This window comes from Phaseolus vulgaris, chromosome 7, assembly GCF_051622355.1.
Source record: "Phaseolus vulgaris cultivar YP4 chromosome 7, ASM5162235v1, whole genome shotgun sequence".
NCBI classification, from domain to species: domain Eukaryota; kingdom Viridiplantae; phylum Streptophyta; class Magnoliopsida; order Fabales; family Fabaceae; genus Phaseolus; species Phaseolus vulgaris.
In genome coordinates, this window is record NC_143504.1 from 11,377,365 (window position 1) to 11,385,352 (window position 7,988).

General features: G+C 32.7%; 1 pseudogene; it reads right to left on the bottom strand.

The window, feature by feature from the left end:
• Positions 1-399: 399 nt before the first annotated feature.
• On the bottom strand, positions 400-3,825 carry LOC150025779 (uncharacterized; annotated as a pseudogene).
• Positions 3,826-7,988: the final 4,163 nt, after the last annotated feature.

A 7,988-nucleotide genomic window follows, 5' to 3' on the forward strand; every position in this document is an offset into this window, starting at 1 on the left:
GCAATTTTAGGGGTGTCCAAAGTATAATGTGAGATGTATTGAACTGTGTTTTATGAGGAAATATGCATTAGTATTGATTGTTTTGGTTAACATTTTGTCCAATACAAAGTAGGAGTGGTGTAAGAATGGGATGCAATTTCTTTATACGGTCCATTGAAGAAACTGGGATGACCAAGATGGAATTATTGCTAGACATAGAAAAAAGATATGTAGTTTGGAAAAACATCTAAGGATGTCATGAAAGTAGATTAAGATGTTGTTAGTAAGGTTGTTTGTTGTTGTTATAATAAACATTGTTATGTTGACTATTTTCTTAAAATTCACATGACATATGTTTATTTTGGGATTATGATTAAATGAGTTAATATAATATGTATTAGTGTGTTGAGTTCAGTCTGTTCAGGTTATCCCGAAATCTGTATCAATACAAAATGAATTTGAATGAAGCAAATAGTTGATGTGGTGTATAATATTTCAGTATCAAGTAAACCAAAATGAAATTTTAATTTCTATTTCAGTATAAAGTAATGTGTTGTATAATATAAAATTTAACCATGAAGGAAATAAAATAAGCAGAGACATCTGGAATGAATCAAACTTAATTATCATACGACCTGATAACATCAATGTACTGCAAAAATTATCAAATACATTGGTTACATGAACCTCAATGTCATTCCAAAATACATTAACAGGAGCCTGCAATAATATTTTTTCAAAATACACAGCTATAAACTGAAATTAGTGGGTTCCGAAAGCAGACATGGCTTCAAAAACCAACCTCTCATGGACTGTAACTTAAGCCTCGTGTTAGGTTTGACAAATTTTTCACTTGATCTTGTTGTCATTCGAGTTGGCTGAGATGGTTGTGAATTTGTTTGTTGACTACGGGGAAATGGTGGAGGGGGGGCGGTTGGAGCTGCCTGACATGGAGTTTGTAGATGGCCCTGGTGTGAATGTACCTGCCTCACTTGGAGCTTGCTGAGATGGCCTTGGGTGAGATGGACATGCTTCACTTGGAGCTTTCTGAGATGGTTTTTCAATGTAGGACTTTCTGTTGTGGCCAAGCTTATGACAGATCCTACATTTTTTATTTAAACCAGTTTGACCTAACTAACTGATGTTCTTCATCACCTCCCATGCCTCCAACCTTCTTTTCTTTTTTGGTTTTCCAAGCATCTTCTTTGTTGGAGGTGGCACAACATCTGACATTTCGTTTTGTACCACACCTGTTCACCATTCATTGGATAGATAATTTAGTTGTACACCTCTACATATGTTGCCTTCTTGAACCAAAATGAAATGAAGTTGATTGCATCCACATTCACAAATTTCATTGCAGAAAGTGCATGACAACAAGGTATTCCAATCAACATCCATTTCCGGCAGCTGTAGTCATGTATGTCCAAGTTAACTACAAATTTTTCTTCAATGATAGAGATATGCCTCACTTCAAATAGTTGATATGCGGAAAAGCTGTGATGATCGAATTGGTTAGACATATCTAACAACTAACACAATAACTTTTTAAAATAATGTATAAATGTTGTCTTTTAACCTGGGTATCCAATATCGAGTTTGATTTGCTTCCTTCTGTAATCTGCTTAAAATCATTGGACATATTGATCCTTCAAATGAGGCAATTTTCAATTTGTTCTTTGCCCATCTTTGCATTATATAAGTCATTTTATCTTTTAGCATGTTAATGATAGGTTTTGCATGTGCAACTACAATCACACTATTAAACCCTTCACAAATATTGTCGACAAGTGAGTCACATTTTGAAGTAAATGTGAACCTTAATCTAGACCAGAACCTAGTAAAGGAAAATAAATGATTTTATATTTCTTTTTTGATTTGACACTCAAACAAGTATCTCAAACTAAAAATGAATAAAAAAAAAAACTACTGCACAAAACGCTAAGGCACCAAAGAAACTAGTGGAACACGAGTCATACAACATGTAACTGCATTGGAAGTACTTGTTTTAAAAATAAGTCTTTTCTATAGATTAAAATACAAACACTATCATTTAAGAAAAAAGATATGTAACAAATCAGCCACCAAGAAATAAATATATAAGATTTCTAACATGAATTTGATTCGGATGTGAAGATTATAGGCATATCCAAACATATTATTTAATAAATAATACTCTCACGTATAACACACACTTTTTCTTAAAGTAGAAGTGTCTCAACCATGCATCTATGAGCTTTAACTAACCCTAATGAAAAAAGGCATGTATCAAGCACATGAATAACAAAAGTACCAACACATCAATAACAAAAGTACCAGACCAATCAACTAAGAGAAAAGTAACTAGAAGATTATATACAAGTAGGTACATTTGGTCGCTTTCATGTTAAACTATGCTTGAGAGGTAATAAAGTGCAATAATATTCATCCAAAACAAAAAAGTGGGATAATGCATGTGAGTACAAGTATGTGCTTTATGAATGCTTGCTTGGGAAGTAGTGTAATCAGATGTTTGAAAGCCCCATCATTGACTTCCTTTATTACCCTCATCACTCTCTCCCATGCTTGGGAATATGTGTTGTTGGTTGCCCTCCACATTAAAGTTTTTAATTTTTTTCTTGGGAAATTTTTTCCGAAGTTCGAGTACAAGTTTCGAACACAAAAGCGTTGGACTACCCTAGGTATCAAATCTTGAATGGTAGGCAACAAACCCTGTGAAAGGTCATATATAGAATAGTTAAATGAAAATTATACACAAACAAAAAAATAATGGACAACAAAGAATATACCTTTTGTTGGTCAGACATGAAAGTGATGATTGCACATACTTCTACACCCCCAACATTTTCAATTAAAAGCTTAAAAAACCAGCTCCAAGAACCCTTGCATTCAACCTCAACCACAACATATGCCAATGGTAGCATCTAATCATTTGGGTCCCTCCCAATTGTTGTCAACAGTTCACCACTATAAAAGCCTTTCAAGAAGCACCCATCCAAACCAATTATGGGCCGACAAGATATAAAGCTATCCTTGCAGACTTTTAAGCAAACATAAAATCTGCCTAAATGGACAACATAAGTTCTGATGGCATCTTTAAACGTTTCATTGTCTGTAAAATAAGTACCCAAATCCTAGGAAAAATCTGTCATGTTTTCGGCATTTTAAAGGATGGAAATTTACCACCAATATTGATATCCTCCTCACCATCTTCAACTCGTCAATACTATCTAACTCTTCTAATTCTCATTCTGTATCTAACAACCCTCTATCATGCACAAATGTTCCTTCACTTTCATCATCATTAGCACCCAAATTTTGCAAATCATTTGCAGAATTTGGTTTTAAACCTTTTATGGGTTTATTGGTCTGCCTTTTACTTTTGCGCCCCTGCCTACCCTCACCCTCACCCTTATCTCTAGTATCCTAACTCTGAACTTCAACTACATCTTTAATAAATTCAACTTCCTTTAACTAAGAAGAATTTTCTGACACATGCCCACCATCATCATCCCCACCATCATGATCACATTTCATGTCTTCATGAACAGCCGCACCAATACCCTGACCACCATGACCTTCCTCCTCCTCATCAATCACACCTTCCACACCTTCACAAACATCAACCAGAAGCTGCAATCTATTTTCCAACACTTCACAACCTCCACGTGAATACCACATCTCCTTTACTATTAAAAACCCCATCTCCTTTACAATGTCAACTATTTCAAAGTAACTCCATCTATCAGAGTCACATGGCCATGTTGATGTATTACCACCAACATATCTCCCATCAGAAAATGTCCCACTATGGTGGACCACAAGCTCAAAATAACCTTCTGACATGATACGGAGTTTATAAAAGGTATTCCTGTAAAATATACATATGACCACATATACCAAACAAATTACAAACCAATCAGTCATTTAATTATGTCAGAAATCAAATGTTGCCACACACAATTTTTTTTTACACATGGTGGGACCCTACATCATTAACTACTTTGTAAATGTTCTCTTAAAGTAATCAAATACAAAACAACATATAAAATAAAGCAATCAATTAAACAACATTTAAAGACCCCATAATCATTGAACCAACACAGGGTAAGTGAAAATAGTCTTATCCTTAGAAAGGATCAAGTACAAAACTACACCATGCTCAATAATGGCTACACCTCACACAATCATTGCACCTCACAAAATCGTTGTCCCACACTGTCGCATTTCCCAGTCTCACACTTCACGGGATTGAATTATAACCCGAATTGCACTTCACGGGATCACACCTCACAAACTCATTGGTTGCCACATTGATTGCAATTAAAAATCCATAACCCCAATTGCCCACTCACTCGTTGCAATTAAAAAAACTTTAACCCCCAATTGATTTGTCATTAATATGTCAATCCATTCCACTTGCCACCTCACGCAACACTCAATCTCACTTCTCTCTGCCACATAAGCCGCACTTGATGTCATAGGGTGGGACTTAACCAAAAAAACAAATTTGGGTGTTTTTTTAAAAAATATAGGAATCAAATTGATTTTTTTAAAATTCACTGTACTAAATTGAATATTGACCCTAAATATAAGGATCAATAAGATAATTATTTTTTTTAATAATGTAATTATATAATGTCTAACATAAGTTTATTGAAAATTGAAATTTATATCAAAGTGATATACTATCCGGATCAAATTATATCGATTTTTTTAATTTATTTACGATAGGAGTCGATCTGAACATAAATTTTGACTTAATTTTTTTTCAATTCTATATGTTAGATTATTTTTTTTAAAGATGGATTATCCTCGCCTCTCAAAATCTTCTTTTGAAGAAATTTGATGGAGTTTTGTTCTTCTTGCATCATTGTTGGATCTCAAAGAGAATTGAAAAATATTAAGATCTTTAAAAATAACTAAAACCTATGTAATTGTAGTGTGTAAATTTTAATACAAAAAATTTATTTTAAACTTTTTATAAGTATTAAAACCTCCTCAACTATACTTTTAATCTCGAGTTATAATCTAAACAACGGCAAAACGTCATAATATATTAAATTTGAAAAAAAATCAAGATTTATATTATATTTCAATTAAATTTAATGAATATATAATCAAACCAAAAACAAACCAATAAGGCTCACTACACAAAGGTACGTAAACTTAATAATAGAAAGAAAAAAAAAGCTAAAACTGAGTTGGGTTCAACCGCTACTATAAAAACCCATGGTTACATTTTAAAAGCTCACGTTTATTTATAACCAAGTTTGAGTTTTTGCCATTTTCACCACATCAGCATTTAGTTTAAAAACTTCAAGACAAGTCTTTTATTGAGTGTAAGTATAATGATTTTTTAAATTGAAGGAGTGCATGTGCAATATAAAAAAGAGATAATGTAATGTTTTTAAAATAAAGGGAATATTTGTGTAGATTTTCAAAAAAGTCTAACAAATATATGTAATTTACTGTAAATTTAATTGTAAAAATTATAAAATTAAATACTTTTTTGTCTCGAATCAACAGTGAAAGATGAAAATAAACTTGTTTTGAACGTATTCTTAGAAGTAAATATAAGTCTAATTTATTGATTATGAAAAATATATGAATTAAAATATTAAATAATTGAAACATTAATATCTTATCTTTTATCTTGTGTATGTACTAGTTATGTTGATCTGAGAAAATTCAATATTCCCTCTTAGAGTTACTATTAGTTCCAACTATCTAATCTCTTAATAGGTCTAATTTTCATTGTAAAAGAATATGTTAAAATTAATTAGAAAGAATGATGAAATTATAATGTATAAATAAAATAATACTGATTTTATATAAATTAATTTTGTAAAATTAAATACAGTTTCGAAGATAATTGTATTCAATGAGATGGAGAATGAAGCCATATATAGCCGAAATTCTTTATCTAAAGGAACTGCTGAAGAAAATTGACCTTCATCTTACACCTATAAAATATCGAATATAAAGATCTCCAACAATTGTGAGAGATAGAAAAGGATGTGTGATGTACCATTAATTTCACTCTTTCACCTCGTGATATATTGATCTGCCGTCTTACAACTTACCATTAATATTATTATTATTATTATTATTATTATTATTATTATTATTATTATTATTATTATTTATTTATTTATTTATTAACATTTTCATTATTATCATTAACATTTTGATTCAACAGAAAATTGAATCCATGTTTCATGAATACACATTCAACTCATCATTATATTGAAGACACCTTTTAATTATATTATAATTTTTTTTATTCTTATTTAATAGTAATGATGTTCCTGCTAGGGAGATGGGACCTAGAGAACTGTTGAAGTCTTCTTCTCCTTCCTTCGGTCGGGCAGGTGGCTAGGTGATGAACTGGGATCCTTCTCTTTCTTCTGCTTACCCTTCGGCACTCGAGACTCGGTCGTCGGGTGAACACCGGATGGTGGGGGTACCTGCGAAGGCACTCCGACGCTCAAGTCAGTAAAGCGGGCGGTTAGCTCTCAGGTAGGTGAACAGTAATAATGACATACCTTACTCCTTGAAATGCGTGCTATTTATATTATTCTAGTGGGCCTACCTTGTTGGGCCCGTTTATCGAGGTGAATACTGCTTAGGGTTGCATTACCTAATTCTTGATGATGGATTAGCTTCACTGATCTCGGTTTGAGCGTTAGTTGTAATGGGGTTCGGTCATCGGCCAATTCCCATGGTAAGGGTCGGTCATCGGCCAAATACCTGTGGTCTTCGGCCGTCTAAGTTGAGTCGTCTAAGGTCTCGGCCACTCGGCCAAGTCTCCAAAGGTCTCGGTCTCTCGGCCTCCCGACCAAGTCTTATAAGGTCTCGTCCTCTCGACCACTCGGCCAAGTCTTCTAAGGTCTCGACCTCTCGGCCAAGTCTTCTAAGGTCTCGACCTCTCGGCCAAGTTTTCTAAGGTCTCGGCCACTCGGCCAAGTCTCCAAAGGTCTCGGCCCACGGCCGGTCTACCAAGTCTTCAAAGGTCTTGGCCAGGTTCTCATGGTCTCGGTCAGGCTGACACGGCATCGGGCAGCCGGGTGGGTCCCGATCTCTCCCCGTACCGGTACAAATGATAATAATAATAATATTAAAAACATTAAAAATGTTAATTTTTAATGTTAATGATATATTAATAATTTTAATAATAATAATATTATTATTATTAATATATTTAATAATAACATTAATAATAATAATAATAAATATTATTTAAAATATAAAAAATATTATTTAAAATATCAATATTATTATTCATAATAATATTAATTTTATTATTAATAATGTTAATATTATTATTAATATTAACAATTATTAATAATTGCAAGAGCTGTAAAAAAAAAAGACAACTCTCTATAACATAATGTTGTAGCTAAGGAGTCAGGATACATATCTACCCGATTAGATTTTCAAACAGAGTAAACTTATTTTTACTCTAAAAATCTCTTATTCTTTGTTTTTCTCTATGATTTAGTCATCAATCTTAGAAGGGCCAATTGAGAAAAGTGTTTCTCTCAACTTGATTAAGCTCGTACTAAAATTTGGTAATGCTTGGATAACTTGCTCTAGGTTTCTAAATTTTGGTGTGATTCCCCTGTTCGAGGTAGAATTTCCATTAGAATAAGAAATGTCAGGTAAGAGAAGCTAACTTTAACTTTTAATAGCACCCTAGGCTAGAAGATTTGGATGTGGAGGGACGCAGTCGCAATATTCAATTTCTCTTTGAAGGATGTTGTATGTTTATATATTGTGTTGTTTTTTTGTTTGTATATTATTTAAACTTGTAGAAATATTATATTTTGATGGTTTAGTATTTAACTGTTGTTTTTTTTTAATGTTAAATAGACTTTTTGAATATTGTGGATCGCTTTTTCAATGATATTGTATGATTAAAATGCTATGGAATTGAATTCATACATTTGGGATAATGTATGGACCGATGTTTGTTTGTGTATTAAGTATTGATGTCTTTGTGTTAA